This window comes from Miscanthus floridulus, chromosome 4 (assembly GCF_019320115.1).
Source record: "Miscanthus floridulus cultivar M001 chromosome 4, ASM1932011v1, whole genome shotgun sequence".
In the NCBI taxonomy this organism is placed as follows: domain Eukaryota; kingdom Viridiplantae; phylum Streptophyta; class Magnoliopsida; order Poales; family Poaceae; genus Miscanthus; species Miscanthus floridulus.
The window spans coordinates 4,453,098-4,469,291 of record NC_089583.1 but is presented as its reverse complement, the minus strand read 5'-3'; the positions used below and the strand labels follow the sequence as shown (position 1 = coordinate 4,469,291).

The following is a 16,194-nucleotide window of genomic DNA, read 5'->3' as shown; positions in this document are numbered from 1 at the left end:
GCAGTGAAAATAGTTAACTCTGTGCACTGTGCATTTGTCTTTCTTTATTGCTATGTCTGTGTTTCCTTTCCTTTTGTTTTTGTTATCTCATTTTTGTTTGTTGGCTGTGCATGCTGCAATTGTTATGCTTTGAGGCCCTCTTCCCCTTCTACCATAATAATGTATACTACACTGCATAAACAATTTTAGGAGACCAAAACTACCATCTCTAGAGTTCACTAGAGGCTTCACGCCCAACAACTGCCTTTGTATATCTATTTATAGAGGTGGATGGGTAAAGAAGAATGCCCCCAAAATCAGCCCATTTCCAGAGGTGGACTTCCTTACCCCACCGTCGCTTTAAATAGGAGAAAGTCCACAGCTAACCCATCCTAGTTGCATTAGAACCTAGGCTAGGCTCCACCAACGGCACCGCTACTCTCCTCTCTCTTCCTGTTCTATTTGCCTTGATCAACGCCCAGTTGTCACCGACCTCTGACACTCTCCCTCCTCACTCATTTCCCTCCTTCACCTTGCACGCCCCCTTCCCTTCTGTCTTAGTTGCTTGTCACATCTCCTCCGCCGACACAGCCCCCACCCCCAAATATCTCGTCCCGCCGGTTAAAATGATGAAGCTGCCAACCTCAATTGCACGTGACCTCCACAAGCTATTGACCAGGAATCCACAAGTGGTGGTGCATTGCTCCTGTTAGAGTGCACTACTTCCTGACCTGTGCCACCACCAAAGACAGATTCTAAAGAACTCTAAACCACATGCAGCTGTAAGGCATTGAGTCAGAGCCAATAGGTAGCAGCCGTGAGTTGCATCGCCCATGAAATCATCTAGGGTCCAACCGACGCCCACCTACGCCATTTGGGGGAAGGAAGCCTCAAAGTGGGTGGATCATCAAGAGGAGAATGAGGAGATCTAGAGGAGGAGATCAAGATCTTGTAACCCAGCATATGATAAGGCGAAGCACTCAAGTGAGCTAGAGAACGACAGAGGAAGCTGTGTGTGCAAAAGCCAAGGGGTAGGAGGGTAGTCCGACCAATAACATGATGGGGGTGGGAGAGCAACCGGAGAGAGCACAAGGTCGGGCCAAACGCAAACGGAAGCAGGCGTGCTTGTACGGACGCAACCCTCAACGATCGGAGCACCAGGGCTCGTAAAGGGCTTTTGCCCCGAGACCTACCCAGCTGATGCAGCAAGCTTGGAATGGCTTCCGCGATGGCAGGAGATGAAATAGCACCTCCACCTTCAAACCAAACAACCAAAAACAAGACGATCAGATCAAAGGCCAGGCATTAGTGGAGGTGGAGGTATGATAGAAGCACCATCGGTGCAGGTGGGACAAGGCCTGATTCACCGGGTCACTGCTTTTAGTTCCTCCCCACCGCTATATCTCATTGCTCCTCCTCTGCCGCATCATGGAGAAGACCCAGGGGGAGATGGAAAAGGCAGAGGATCATCTCTCTGGATCTCACGATAGGGAGCACTTCAGTGGAGGTGGTGGCAGTGGTCATGGGTGGGTGCTGGAGATCGAGAGGGTGGGGAGACTAAGTGTGAGATGAGGTGTCGGCGGTGTGCAGGAGATAAAGCAAGCTAGCTCTACGATTAAGGAATGCAGTTAGGGTTTTTAATGGGTTGGGTGGGTATTTTCACAGGCGTCCCATCTAGGACACCCATGTCTCCAAAGCTTATTATTGTAGTAGTGGCCAACCCCTATATCTTCTATTTAGCAAGTTTCTCGATGACATTTGTGGGCATTTAAGGTGTCCTTACCAATCTAGAACAGCCCCAAATGTGCCCCCTGACGTGCTCCTTCCCGAGAAGCATTTCTATGGCCAATCTGTTGAAACTGGCTAAGCCAATCGATCCTTGAGTTGTCCAAATGAATGATTATCGTGTGATGCAGGCATGCTAGCGCTTTTGATATGTTAGTACATTTGCATCGAAATGAATATTGTCGTGCGTCGTACACCAAGGATGTTGGACACTAGTTATTTGACCTAAAGGAAATGTGCCCGATGTTTTCGAAAAAAGAGGACATGTGCCCTATGCAGATCTAGTTTAGATACACATACGGATGTGTGCGTAGCCGGTATACCTGTCACTGGATAATCATACCCATTCCCTTCAACGCTAAATGGGTAGGGTATGGATAGAAAATCCTTTATCCATTAGGGTAACGGGTATACCCACTAGTAAAAGGGTATGGGGAGGGGATCGTCCGTTTGCCCAGTCTTACCCATCCCCAAATTTTTCTTCGCGAGAGTGAGGAAGAGATGTCGCCGACAGCTCAGTGCACGACAACGGCCATGGCTCCCAACCTCAGCAAGATGACGCCTGCTGGCCTCCTCAGCGATGAGGTGGCCCCGCCCTAGTGGAGAGCCTCAAGCCATCACGGGTCATGCTCAAGGGCAAGGATCGCCACAGACACCCTGGCGGCGTGCGACAGCTTCCTCGGCTTCGACGCGGCGGATGGTGCTCCACCGCTCCGACGAGCCCGACAGTTGCGGCCGTCCCTACTCCTGCTGCTCCCCCATCATCGAGGGCCCCTTCCGTGCCTGCCTCGAAGCTGAGAAAGGTAGATGAATACTTGGACCTGTACGTGGTTGATTGGGGTCAATGCACGTAAGCATACAGAGGAGCGTTAATCGATTAGTTTACTTATCCATTGACTTCCCGTTATCCAAATGGGTATGGGCAAATGAATATGGGTGTAACTAGGGAGGGTAAGAAAAGGGGGATCAGTCTGCTGGGTTTGGATTTGATCAAGCTTGGATTTATCCAAACCCTCCCAACGACAGGTGTATAATAGCAGGAGAGACGTAACATCATTTTTTTACTCTATAATATATATCCAGTAATACTCTAAACGTTTATGGAGTACATGCCTGTAGGGTCAAATTTAGCTTCATCCAGGGACGGTAGCTGCATGTGGCCAGTGCGCGAGGACGGTCAAGTCCAAATTAAAGGTCTTGGCCCCCCACGCCACTTGGAATTCATTTTTAGGTGTCTTGGACTCTTGGTTAGCAGTGGACAAATGAGCTTGGAACTTCTTTTTATGAGTTTTGGTTAGCAGTGGCAGTTTTTAGTAGACGAAGCCAACTTTCAAGTCTCTGTAAATTTATTTTCGTGCCACGCACTAGTTCACTGATGTCTGATTAACTCACTGCATTTTTTCTGCGCCCCATTTTTGCATGTCTCCTCTCCCCTTATTTGCTTGCTTGATTGAACGATGCCCTGGAAATTGGTTAAAGCAGTAGACTACTCTCAGTGAAATGGACGGACTGTGTTGGATTGGATGCATGAAGCTGCAACAGCCGACAAAAACGAAAAAGAAAAAGAAAAGTGAACCATCTGTATACGTTCTCTCTAAATAGTAGTATAGCATGTTGATAAAATCATAATGTTATGATGCTCCTTCCATTCCAAATTATAAGTCGTTCTAGCTTTCCTAGGTCCATAACTTTTACTATACATAAATATACACTATATCTAGATGGATATGTAGTTTATTATTTATGTATATATAAAAGCCGTAAATGCAAGAACAGATCCTAGTCCCACATAGCCAGATGCCCAGATCTAGAGGTACAAGGTCGAAGCGCCATGTAGTGAGCCGAGCTAGAGGCAGTCTGGTTTCTGAAAGCAGAGCAGCAGGCAGAGGAGGCGCCGAAGGGAATAAGTCGTGTGCCCCTGCCCCCTCCCCGGCTCCGGCTGCCCCATGAGTGGCGGAGCAAATCGTGCGTACCTGGAGGCTGGAGTGCGCTTGCCGGCTTGCGTGAGGTGGGAGCGCCTCGGCCATCATCTCCAGTCCCTCTCAGCTCGCGCTCCACCTCTGCGGTGCCTTCTATCTCCTCTCCGACCGCCGTTCTCCGCTCCGCCCTGGCGCACCCATGGGCGTGCGGCCTAGGGCTGCATCTCTTCATGTGTCCAATTGTCGTGGTAGCATGGGCCGGGGCGCCGGGCCCAGAGTTTTGAGCTTTTTTTGCTTGCTTGAACGGGCCAACATGTCATTATGATATGGGAAAAAAGTTCTGGAACAATATCTGATATTGGTTTCTATTTTTCCTAGTCATAAAATAAAATTTCTATAAATTTTCTAAGATTATAGCTGTTTTTGGAATTTGAAATTCCATACTTTTCAAAAAAAAAAATTGGTTAACTTTTCGAAGATTTATTTCTATATTTTGATAAAATTTACTAGACCCCTGAACTATCAACATAGCCCGACTCACCTCCTTATGGCTGATGTGGCATCGCGTAGTTATTGAAGGATCCAAAATGTTTGGTTTTCTAGTTCAAGAAGGTATATTGGACCACAACAATAGATGAGGAAGGTCATAAGGACTCTTCCCTCTTCCAGGCGACTAGGCCAGTGTCTAGCTAGCAAGAGCCGGGCAGAGTTTTGAGCCTTCTTCGCTTGCTCCAGCGGCCGACCATGTCATTATTACTTCAAAAGCTTCCAAGGCTTTTTACCAATTTTTTTGGTTATTTATTAACAAAATATGCATCTAACCTCCCTTAACTATCGTGAAAGTATGATTTGCATCTCTTAATCAGATACCATATGTCTCTAATATTTGAAACCGTCTGACATACTTATCCGAGCGGTTTTGAAAACAGCTTTGCTTGATGTGGTGCCTCATCAGTAGTTAGTCCTACGATGTAAATCGGACTTTCACAATACTTCAGGGGTCAATTATACTTTATAATTGTAGAAATAATTTTTCAAAAAATTATCCAAATTTTTTTTGTAAAAATATGCATTAAAATACTAAAATATGATTTAATCTTAGAAAATATGCTTACCTCTGAAAAATATGAAACTTTCTGAGCTGGGCACAATATTATAGGGCATGATTTTATCAAAATGTATGAAGTCCAGCATGCTAAGTTCGTCCAAGTTATCTCCCCGCTCGATCATGTGTTCTTGGGTGCACGCACAGACATGGTGTGGTGGAGCGCGTCCTATACTAGCTGAGCTACCATGAGGTCGTGTTGGTCACCTCGAAGCACACATTGCTACGGTAGTGCTGCGTTGTGTTGTACAGTGGGACCATGACATCGGAGAAGCAGTAGATGAGAGGTTGTCTTTATAGCCGCCGATCGAGGTCATGATGACTGGCTCAGCATGTGTCACTGCAATATTTCTGAGTTAAAACACAATTTATAAGATTAAATCATATTTTAGTATTTCAAATGCACATTTTGAATACAATATTTGGACATTTTTTAAATGTTATCTGTATATATTTTTTTAATAATGTCTAATTGACCTGAAGAACGATTTACCTCCTGGCCGGTGGTGACGTGGCACCACATAAGACGGTTGACGCGGTGCCACGTCAGTCAAAACTGCTTAGCGATATAAACCGGACGGTTTCAAAAGTCGGAAAAGTCTAAAATTCCAGTTTTCCGATGAGAAAGACAAATCAGACTTTTGCAATAGTTGTGGAGGTCAGATGAATTTTTTTTCTTACTATTTTATCCAGCTAACCATGCAAAGGTCCCGTATGGTGGTGGGGTGGGAGGGGGGCGCGAATCTTCGCGTCTGACCAGTCGGCACAAAGTCGCACAACGACCATGTGCAGGAGTGAGCGGCCCAGAGCGTGGCCCATCGGCTGGAGCAAGCGCGGCCCAAAGCAGAACCAGCGCGGCCCAAAGCAGAAGCGACGAGTTCGCGTAGTATACATATGATGTGTTTTCGGATGGTCATGTAGTAAAATGGAGTGTTCCATGATTAGCTTTGAGTACTCATATAGTACTCGCGAAGATGTTGTGTTGTATAATTTAGGCTGTTCAAGTCTCATCGATGTGATGTTTCTTTTTCTTTCCTCTCTTAAATGTCTTTTTTCTTTTTATTAATTTTGTATTCCATTATATCTTGTTGTTTTATGCAGTATACATATAATGTGAAATTGATGGTGAGACATGCAATGTAACGCCTGAGAAATATGTGAAATTCATGCTTTTGAGATGTAAAACGCACAACACAAATACGAGCTGACGCACTAGTAGTTGATACAAGCCGGAAGCTATAGGTTTTTACCCAGACAACATTTCCGAAGTGCAAAAAAAGTGGTAGAATTCTTGTGCACAGTAAATTATTACAAGCAGAAGTGTTTTACAGATGAAAAAAATACATTACTCCCAAACAAGACCCTTATCACACACTGCCGGATGGTATTGAGGAAGAGTATATATAGATGACTTAACTGGTGTGGATGAGACAGTAGGATGAGTTTTATATACGTCATTGTTATCGATAATTATGAAGAACATTCTATCGATCAACTTGAGAGGCACCTGTCTAACATGGCAGATCAGCAGTTGTGAGAAATTCTTGCTCCAAGCTGTAGAAGTTTTTGCTATTTTGACGTGCTGTAGATTTAGATTTCTTCCCAAAATCAATGGCCGGTAACTGATAGTGATTTATATCACTTTTGGTAACGAAGGGCTGCATTTCATCATCTTTTCCAGCAGCAGTTTGACTCGATTCTGCTCTTTTTGTCCTAAAAAATTGCAGTGCCATCTCCACTTGCTTCATAGTTGGTCTTCGGTCACCTTGGAGTCTGAGACACTTCTCCACAAGCGTTGCAACACAATTTATCTCTTCTTCAGATGCTTCCTCAAGAATCCGAGGAGCTACTATCTGTGTAATAGGCCTAACCTTCATCTCCCACAGAAAATAGTTAGACAAGTTTTGCTTTGTGCCTGACTCACTTGTAAGAATAGGCTCCTTTCTTACAAGCAATTCCAAGAGTACCACACCAAAACTATATACATCACTATTTTCGTTTAGTTGCCCAGTATGGTAATATTCTGGATCTAAGTACCCAAATGTTCCTTCGACATTCGTAACTATATGTGTTTGATCAATTGGAACCAATCTTGAAGCACCAAAATCTGACACTTTAGCGGTGTAGTTTGAATCAAGCAGAATGTTGGATGACTTGACATCACGATGGAAAACTGAAACTGAGGCTGCAGAATGGAGATAACAAAGAGCCCCAGCAGCTTCAGCAGCAATTCGGAGGGGAGGGAGCTATCCCATGATAAAATTAATTCATTGCTCGTATCACCATGGAGGATCTCATATAGTGAACCATTAGGGATAAAATCATTACACCAACAGTGGGACCTCGGTCTCAAGACAACATCCAAACAACTTAACAATATTCCTATGGTTTAGTTGAGAAAGAATTGCTACCTCATTGATGAACTGATTAATCTCACCTTCCTCAATTATCCTAGATCGTTTTATTGCAACCACACGTTGGTCTGATAAGTTACCTTTGTAAACCATACCATGTCCTCCACGGCCTAGTATACGTGTGGAATCAAAGTTATTTGTGGCCTTTTCAAGTTTCTCCAAGGAGAAAATCTGTTTTGTCACTTGCATTTTCATCGGATAATATTAGTTGTTCCAGAAGTAGACCTTGGTTTCTGCAGAAATAAATCCTTCGTTATCACTTTTGGATATTTCTTTTCCATCGACGAGTGAGGTATATCCCACATATACTAAGAAGCAGAACAACAAAACCACTGCTCAGCCCAACGATGACACCTAAAATTTTTTGAATTCGTGAGTTCCTTTTGCAGAGAATTGGGGAAACTTGTAACACAAGTCAATGTGTATACAACACAAATACATGTCTAGTACTTCATTCCAGATTACAAGTCGTTCTAGCTTTTCTATGTATATAGCTTTTGCTATGGACCTCAATATACATTATGTCTAGATACATAGTAAAAGCTATGTATCTAAAAAAAACGAGACTGACTTACAATTTGGAATGGACACAGTACCTTTTTACCACAATGTAACCATAACATATTTACTTCTTACCTAAGATAGCATTCTGTTGTTTCACCGACTTGCATTGCAATAAGGTTGGATCATATACTGTCTTCTCTGGGCATTGGATACAGTTGAAGCTTCCTAAAGTATTGTGGCATATTCCATGACATCTGTTTGGTTGACTACACTCATCAATATCTGCAAATTAACTCATGCAGCTTTTTTAGATTTCTGCTAATGCTAAAACAACCTTTCCATAATGTTTTAGTGATTAACAAATTCAAAACAAGGAAAACAATCCACAAGAACTTCAGGAGACGCTTCGGTTGCTTGGTGCTTCTAATCTGGTGGCTCATCTAGAAAGAATGCAATGCCAAGAACTTTAACATGTGACCTCTATGACTAACAATCTACATAAAATCCTCGAAGAAGCCACTACTACAAATTTGATTTTAGGAGACTAGCCCTTTAATTCATAGAGGCAGGCAAAATTTAACATTGTCTCTAGAAATAGGTAGTGAATTTCAGAGGTGGTCTTCATTTACAGAGACTATTTGATAAACGAGCACCTCCTAAAATTAATTAACAGAAACGAACCTCTTAACAAGCCCACCTCTGAAATGGTTCATTTTTAGAGGCAGACCTCCTAGGAGGCCCACCTCTATTAAAAGTCCCAAGCCTAGTCTAACCACTCTAAACCCTAGATATATAGCATAACTCACCCTATCTCTCTCCATCTCCCTCCCTCTCCCCCTCTAACCCACTTAGCTGCTGCCCTCTAGCCCACACACAGATGCGGTGCCACTCTCTCCTACAACACTTTGCCCACCACCACCTCCCCACCCTCCTCCTAGGTCAATGGCAAAATGTAAACCCAACACTAGAATAATTTTTTTTTATCATGGTTCCAGCTCAAATCTACACACCTACAAGGCAGGCCCAGCCGCCTTTAATTTACTCTAGCTTCATCACTATCCTATGGTCACCCTCCTCCTCCTCCTCTCTCCAACCTACATGCATGGACGGTGTCCCGCAAGCGCCGACAGTGGCCAAGGGCAGCGTGGAGGCTCGCATGGCCTCAATCCACCAAAGGCAATGCTAAGGAGTCCCGCCTTGCCTCAACCCACCAACGGTGGAAGTAGCACTGTGTGTTTCGTCCGAGGAGGTGATGTGCGACCAGGGCAAGGTGGCAATGCGACCAAGATCTCGTCCTAGAATGCGACCGGGTAGGATCTCAGCGTGAGAAGGCGGTGGATCTCAGCATGAGGATGGGGTGTATTATGGCAAGGAGGAGGCATCGTATCAGGCCCTAGTGGAGGTGCAGCACTCAGCTCTGATTTGGTGCAAGGTGCCATGGCTACGGCGGCGGTGCTCCAGGATCCAGAGAGGTGAGCCTCATCCTGTCTCTCTCTCCCTCATGTCTCTCATTTGGGTAATTTCTAGATACTCATGAAAGTCCATGGAGTTTAACTTATATGCTGTAACTAGAGGGGATGCTTTGGGTAGCCTAGTATCAGTATAGGACTTAGGTGAAAATCACTCAGTATAAAACTATCAATTCAAGGCATATTCCATTGTTTAGTTATAAATAAGTGTAGTCCCTATCCTAAACGTATGTTCAACTTAATAGTCTCTATAAAAAACTGGTACATCAAACAATTGTAGAACTGGGAGCATTTTTCTGTGCATTAGAATTTGGTGAGGATTGTTGGATATAAATGGGTTTGACCCATTATAACTCAGCTGAAATCAAATACATCCTAAGGCCCAAATTTAATTCTAGGTGCATTAGAGTATTAGTTCTGCATGGGTTTTGATTAAAGGTTGACTAAACTTAAATAGGTGACAATTGTGTGCACCTATTGTGAAGTTGAGAGAGGTGATAGGTGACGAGAGTCTAACATAGGGGTGGGCTAAGTCCTAGAGAAGAAGACAATAATCCGAGTGACCCCCAGACCGGCTCTCTGAATCGGTCGGGGATCGGGGACTATTCCCATTGGGTATGCTCACGCGTACCCTCTAGCGGAACAAGGGATGGCTTGACAGCCCGTGAATTGACCTCCCCCGAGGAGGCCTGCAATGTGAGAAGGGCGAGCCCGAGCAGACCAAGCAGCCGCCGCTTGTGGCTCGGGGGCTCAGTGACAACGCCAGGATTCCCGACTGACGGAGAGCCCAGATCGAGCTCCTGCCTAGAAACCGCCCGAGCTTTGGCTCGGGGCCAGAGAATGTCCAGAGCCAAGACCGAAAGCCAGCTCTTGAATCTGTTAGGCGCCCAAGGCCTGACTGGTGTAGGGCCACTACGCCGCCTGCCCTTTCCACAGCCGCGAGGCACTATCGGCAGGGCCATGCAACGGGCGTGATGCATCAGGACAAGAGACTCCATAAGCCCGCAGAGCAAAGGGCTCTAGGCCCGCTCATCAGCCTCTTTGGACAGGGGGAGGATCCTTGTGTACCAAGGAAGCCTCAAGAAGGTTCACCCTAGGAAGGCCGCGTTGCAGTGGACAACACTTGACAGTCAAGTGCCAGACTGAATAGAGACATCAGGGAGTGGTTACGACATTGTCAGCCCCCTCCTACACAACAAAGGAGTACTCGATGGCGCCAAGACAAAGGAACCTGAAGCACTAGGTGGAGAGGCCCTAGGCTAGAACCCACTCGCTTTGTACCCCATAGCCTCCTCGGTATATAAGGGGAGGCATGGACTCCTTAGAAGGGATCCGATGATCAAGAGATCGATCAACTCGAGATAGGAACCGAACCCAAGAACCCTAAGATAGCATCACGCACTCCCCGGCCAATCTCTCTTTCTACTCCATTGTTGTAAGAAACCCCCGATTGGGCATTCCTAACACGAAGAACACTATACTGCCAGACGTAGGGCTCAGAGGCCCAAACCATGATAAATTGCCTGTCTCTGAGTGTTTTGAGTGTCCGAGCAATCAGAGATCCACACACCATCCTCCGACGAACAACTCGATGCTTGCCATTGTTCTGAACCCAAGACAATAGGCATACCAAATGCAGGTGCTTCGAGCCAAGTTGTGGCATGGAGCTGTCGGAGTAACTCCTGTGAGAATATAATACATGTCAGTGACTCGTAGTAACACCTGTGGTTACTCCACATTTACTCTTCTCCATAGCGTTGCTGTTGTCCTTTCCTCTGTCTCAGCAGCACCGTTTTCTGTTGTCTAGTCTTCCCATTCATGATGCAGGTATCCTGGGAGAGCAGGCCTCTAGAACCATGATATCCGCTGCGAACCTGCATGGGTGATGGGCGATCTAATTTTTAGGGAGACCGTAAAGCTTTGCGTAATTGCTTGCTATTCTACTACTTCTTGGTGTTCCAGTTCGAGTACATGGCGCGTACGACTACATCCAGTGTCCTTGTAGATAGTTTGGTGGACGTTCGTGGGATTGCACTGCTAACCTCTTCCTATATTGACCGTGATCCATGACATCGAATATCCCACTATGTCTACTTGTGGGATTGCACTGGTCCTGCCTTAGGGCTCAAATATAAATCTGCAACTTACGTTGCTATAATTTTTGTTCATATGATTAGTATCTGTTGTTCATAGAAGTTGTGAACAGGTCACACATGCACATGCTTGTCACAAATATTTGGCTATTTCATGGATTAAAATATGTCTAAATTTACTCAAATTTCTAACACTTAGGTTGTCCCAAAAGGTGGCACTAAAGTGCTAGAACGCACAAACCATCCGACACTGGCTAAATAGCACATACCGGACAAACCAGATCATGCACTGGAACTTGCCGACTAGAGATCGGAAAAAAGCAAACACCACACTGTCCGGTGAAGATTGTCGGACCGTCTGTTGCTTTCTTTTTCACTGGGAAGACATTCGAGGACCACTCGAGAGGGACTCATCGGAATGCCACCTAGAATGTGTCAAGTCATCATAGAGACGAAGAGACAACAACAGATTGGCGTTTGTTGAAAGAGCTAGAATATGGGAAAAGGTAAAATAATAGATTGATTTTGTATTTTGATCGACTAGATACCTTAATCAGCAATGATCCTTTATATTTTGATCGAATATCCCAGTGCTAGAGTCCGAATATATCATGAAAATCGATCCAAATCAAACATGAAAATTGAGTCATTCTCGGTCTCGATCTGGGAGACAAGCACCAGACCGTATGGTGCATGCAATTTTTTTAGGCCTGCCTAATTTGACAACGAACAACTTAGCAGACGTTGGCTATGATGGGGAAGACGAGAATGTATACAGTAGCATGGGAATAAGCTAGAGTGGTTGAGAGGGGTACAATACAATCATTTTCAAATTTTTTCTCCTACCTCAGATGCCATAACACGAGCATTTTGTAACGTACAAGAATAAAAATGTGTCACAGAAAAAGAGATTGATTACCTTGGCACCCACTTTGGAGATAAGGATTTCCCTCAAAACCGTTGGAGCAGTTGCATCGGTAACCAACGTAGCCATCCGTAGAATTAACTGGAACGCAATTGCTGTTGGCACTAACACATGCATATCCAGAACTATTTGCCTGTGCCTCTGAACAAGTTAGATTGGCAGCAACCCATTTAAAGGAAGCCAAGCTACGTACATTAACAAAAATGCCAGGGTCGTCTTGAGAGATGGGGTAAACTGATCCTTCATCTTCATTGGGGATTGTGTATGTAATGAGCCCTTCATCGATATTAATTTCTGTCACCAGATAATTTTTTTTTTGGCGAAACGTCACCAGATAATTAGGGTCTTCTGCCAGTTGGAGGGTAACATTTGTGCAGTTGGGATAAAACTGTTTCCTAGCACAACAACCTTCTTCAACCCCAAACGGAAAATGAACGCTGATGGTTCCGCAAGCACGGCTGCAATTGGCTATCTGTTGTGCTTCAGGATTGTAACCTAATTCCAGTAGAAAAAATATTCACAACAAGTATGAATAAACTACATAAAACAAAGAAAATCTTTTTTCTTTTAAAAACGCCATGGTCACCCTGTTTATTACTTGTTTCCTAAGAACTCAGTACTGTGGCACCACACATTAATCCTAACATACATAAAAGTAAAATCGGAAGCAAAGTTCCTCAAAATTCTCAACTAAATTATTTTTAGTGGACCCAAATTTACAAATTGTGGATATTTTTACCAATCTCAGTACGAACATGTAAGAAGTACCCCTTATTGATTCCAAAATGCAAGTATTTTATAAATTGTGGATTTAGTTACCAATCTAGGTACGAATAACCCATATCTATATACCTTATATATAATATTAAAAGGAAAAAATTTCTTCCTCCAAAATTTTGTCCTTCATGCTCTCCCTCAGCCCATTTGTCCCTCTACTTCCCAAGCATAGGTGAGAGCATCTCCAGGAGTTTGATATAGTTTACTTGCTAAACTAATAGATATAGCAAGTTAACAGAAGAAATATCAACCTTAAATTTTGTCATTCTCCAATAGTCTCCTTTAATAGCTTCCTAAAGGAATTTGCATTAGGAACCCCGAATTATTTCTAACTAACCAAACCTTTTTTTAACAATTTCTTTGTCTCTTACCACTTTCTCATCTGGAATCTTTTGTTTTCTTAATGTACTCGTGTCCAATTTACCCTGATCTCCCGAGAAAAGTGCCCGATGGGAAGAGGACACGTAGTTTCTCTCGACTGCAGAAACTTACAAGTTGGAGAAGATATTTGGCAACTTTTTATTTTTAAGGAGCTCTTTTACCAAACTGTTGGAGGACATTTCTTTACCTTTTTGCTAAAATATCAAAACAGGGAGTTGTCTTACAAAACTCATAGAGATGCTCTGATCTAGCTAGTTTTACTAAGAGTAGTAGTTTGGGATGAATTAGAAATAAAAATCTTGATTGATTACTGTCCCACCAGAACCCAAAACTCATGACCGGTGCTCATACGCGTTTAGAATAGCGGACATCTAGCCATGATACAGAGTCTTATTGCAAGACATATTGGAATAGACGACACAAGTTACACGTTCTGTTGCAACGTTTAGGCATATTTGTTTTCCAGTAAAATAAAAAAAGAGTCCGAACCTGCAAAAAGTACCCCTTCAATACCAAAATGCAAGTCTTTTAGTTTTGTCAATAATTAATCTTCTTTTTTAATCAAACTTATAGATAAGTTTATTTATGTTTATATGCCAAATTAGTGTGACTAAACTTCTTAAATCCTTTTGTAACTCTGTATATATCCTAGATATACAGAGGTCAGGCCTGTTTCAAGGTTGTCTTTGTATTAACTCATTATAACAATTTTGAAATTCATAAAGCTAAAATGTACATACAATCACCCTCTGCGTCATTCGTACAGGCAACTTGGGGGGCGCCACAGCTGCCGCCGCTAGAGCCCCGTCACGCCTACTTCCCGCCGCCACCGCCGCTCTCCGACTAGTGGTGGCGGTCACCCGCTGTGGTGCCCAAAAAGATTCCACCCACCCCCTCCTCCCTCCTCTCCTCCCCTCCTCTTCCAGAGCTCTGTCTTCTAGATGACTTGGATGGCCGATGCCGAGCTACACGGCCAGCGATGAATCGGATCCGTGTCCTCCAGGCCTATGGATGCGGATATGGTGGCAGCGCACCAGGGCGCAGCGGGCGGAGTGTCGCTCTCTCTCCACCCCGCCCTACGAAGGCATCGAGGGCCTCCTGGCCAATGACTTTGGTGTGCAGGTGCGGGCCCGAGGAGGCGCGTGTGACGTGCGGTGCCATGCGGTGCGGTCTGCTGGCGCGCGTGGTGGCATGGGCGACCGGCGTCGGGCCACGTAGATGGCCGGCTCGGGCGGCGCAAATCGCGCGTGCGTGGCGGACAGGGGTGAGGGTGCGGACGAGGAGGCGCGGGCGCCGGCGCGGCCAGGGGTGAGGGCGGGTGCCGACGCGGCCGGTGGTGGGGGCGCACGATGCGGATGGCCGCGTGAGGCCGCCTGCCGGGGAGGCGCGCGAGGCCACGCCCTGCCTGAGATGGAGAGGAGAGAGGTGGAAGATGGAGCTGAAATGTGGGCCCCACATGTCAGCGAGCCCGTTAGTCACTGTCTAGACCCGTTTGGACTATTTTGACACCCGAACAGAGTTTAGGGACCTAAACGGCCGTTTTGAGAGTTTGGGGACCGGGATGACACATCGGCACAAGTTTGAGTACCGCCAGTGTACTTTACTCTTTTAAAAATAAGATATAAAAAGGATTAAAAATAAAAAACTTGAGATACAAGTAGTGTTTTGTAACTCCGTGCATTCGAAATTATAAGACATTTTGAATTTTCTATATACATCTTCAGTTAGATATACACTATGTCTATCGTACATAGTAAAATTAATATATATAGAAAAGATAAAACATCTTAGGGAGGGAGCAGTTACTAAGCAAATTCTAAAAAAAAAGAGTTACCAAGCAGCCAAAGTGGACCAGTACAAAAGTATGCGTAGAAAAATAAATTTGACAACAACCTTTTGCCTAAACCCGGGCGGACTGTGTGGTCACTGGAATTGACTAATAAGTTGCACTTATATGAAAAGCCAGAAACGTTCATTCGTTCGGACAGCAGACCACATATTTCAAAGAAAAAGAAGTTATAATCCAAAAGCCTTGAGAAGAGCATTGGTGAAGAAGCTCATCTCGTCATGAGCCGCGGAGCAATGATTACATTGCTGCTGCGTGCACTTCTCGGGATTCAATTGGTGGCTGCAGCATCGGAAGTCGTCCTTGGAAGCCAAAAGGGCAATGGCACAGTTCCCTCCGTCGCCTCCCTCCCGGGTTGCAAGACGAGCTGTGGGGACTTGACCTTCAGCTATCCCTTTGGCATCGGTGCTCATTGCTCCCGGGGTCCTGAGTTTGCGCTCACCTGCAACGAGTCCGCTGAGCCCCCAATACTCCTTTTCCGTGATGGCATCACCCAGGTTACCAGCAATATTGTCATAGCTACATATGGGGGCGTGGGCGTCCAATATGTGCGAATCAATATGCACTCGACTATCCCACCAGTGAGTTATGGTGTCAATGTTTACAATATGTCGTGGACTTCTCCTGGGAATTCATTTGTGCTTTCATTCTTGAGGTTGAATGTCACTGGTTGCGGCTTTGACATATATTTTACCAATCTGGATGTTAATATGACTTCGCTGTATTGCACTCTTATATGTCCGACTAGTGGGGATATCACGGACATGGTGGCTAGGCAAAACTGCAACGGCACCGGATGTTGCCCCATTGTTTGGAAGACAAATATTCGAGCATTTAATCTCAAATTTGTCCGGCACGGAGAAAGCAATCCTGAGGCACCCTACAATCGGAGCTCTTTAAGTATGGGATTATTACATCAACATGACTACGTGGTATATATGGTGACCTCTCCTGGAACATCGTCGATCAACCAAGCTGTGCGAGCGCCAAGAACAAC

The 16,194-nt window shown here is 44.9% G+C and overlaps 1 pseudogene; it reads right to left on the bottom strand.

Annotated features, from left to right (window-relative positions):
• Positions 1-6,285: 6,285 nt before the first annotated feature.
• Positions 6,286-15,610, bottom strand: LOC136547928 (putative wall-associated receptor kinase-like 16; annotated as a pseudogene).
• Positions 15,611-16,194: the final 584 nt, after the last annotated feature.